Source organism: Sinocyclocheilus anshuiensis, unplaced genomic scaffold (genome assembly GCF_001515605.1).
Source record: "Sinocyclocheilus anshuiensis isolate Anshui unplaced genomic scaffold, SAMN03320099.WGS_v1.1 scaffold758, whole genome shotgun sequence".
NCBI classification, from domain to species: Eukaryota; Metazoa; Chordata; class Actinopteri; order Cypriniformes; family Cyprinidae; genus Sinocyclocheilus; species Sinocyclocheilus anshuiensis.
The window spans coordinates 2,776,338-2,777,788 of record NW_015548126.1 but is presented as its reverse complement, the minus strand read 5'-3'; positions in this window follow the sequence as shown (position 1 = coordinate 2,777,788).

The window sequence follows — 1,451 nt, the reverse complement described above, 5'->3', positions numbered from 1 at the left end:
CTAATTTTGGTTTGATTGCTTGTGTTACATGAGAAAATAAATAATTTTGCCTACCTGATGTAATCGATTTAATGCGGGTGCGGTTCGCGACTCGCAGTCTTTGTCAAACGGGTCTGGTCTGGTACAGAATTAAATTAGTGCTGCTGTTGGATAACGGGTCGAGTGTTCTGTTAAGTACTGCTGGTGCACGTTTACCAGACAGGACCCGTGCAGGACTCTGCTTTACACTGCTTTGCATCTCTCCATCAGATAACCTCACGTGCGCAATGCGCCATTTACAGGTATTTCCCTAAACCGCCGGCGCCACACAGCTCATATATTTTTGCCAAGGGATGAGAACGTAATGATTACGAAAACGAATATTTATTTTTGATAACTATTATTTTATTTCAGTTCGTTTTTCAATAACTGTTGTTAGTTTCGTATCGTTTTAGTTTTTCAATTATTTTGTCATTTCTGTTTCGGTGCATGTCCCTTTAAATGATAATGAGCTACTGCTCACCCCGCCCCTCTCTTCCGTCTTCTTTTGTGGCAGAACTTGCTAACTAGCACATTATTAGGAAAGGCGATTTTAAAGGATTCATTAAAAAAAACTCATACTCACTTTTTCTGGAGGTAAAGCTGGATCATTAATGATTCATGCGAACATAAAGACATTTAGGTAGATCGGGGGGCGCAATTCCTTCAAAAACAAAAGTAATCCACTGCGTCTTCAGCGGCTCATATGTTGGGGGTAAATGACGACTGCTATGTTCATTACATCCAACAACAAAACACCTCAATCATTTAGGAGACATTCTTGTCTACACTTGCTCCGGAGTCCAAACAATGGCGGATTGTTTACAGCTCACTCAGGGAAGGTCTGTGATAAAAGCCAGTGTCCGTCAACAGCCGTGTGAAGTCACTTTGCCCAGAATCTGTGAACGGCTTGTTCTGAGAAAGTGCTTATGATTTGTGGGGATTTAAAAAAAAAAAAAAAAGAACTGGGTGGATTTTTATCATTATATGGTGGTTGTGTGTACATACACTGCCAAGACACATTTAAGTTCAAACACCATATAAAAGTGATTTTTGCATCGGTTGTCACCTTTAATAGATTATTCACGGAGATAAAACATCATACAAGGTCAACTGTGTATTTTATACACCTAATGATGACTGTTTCCGAACAAATTTCAAAAACATCATCTGCACGGTCAAACTCAACTTGCAGTTATACTCATTTAGATTTCATTTCAGGTTATTTAAAGGGACAGTTCACCCAAAAATGAAAATTCTGTCATTACTCACCCTCATGTCATTCCAAACCCGCAAACCCTTTGTTCATCTTCGGAACACAAATTAAGATATTTCTGTTGAAATCTGAGAGCTCTCTGACCGTCCATAGACAGCAAGGGTACTACCACGGTCAAGGCACAGAAACGTAGTAAGGACATCGTTAAAACAGTCCA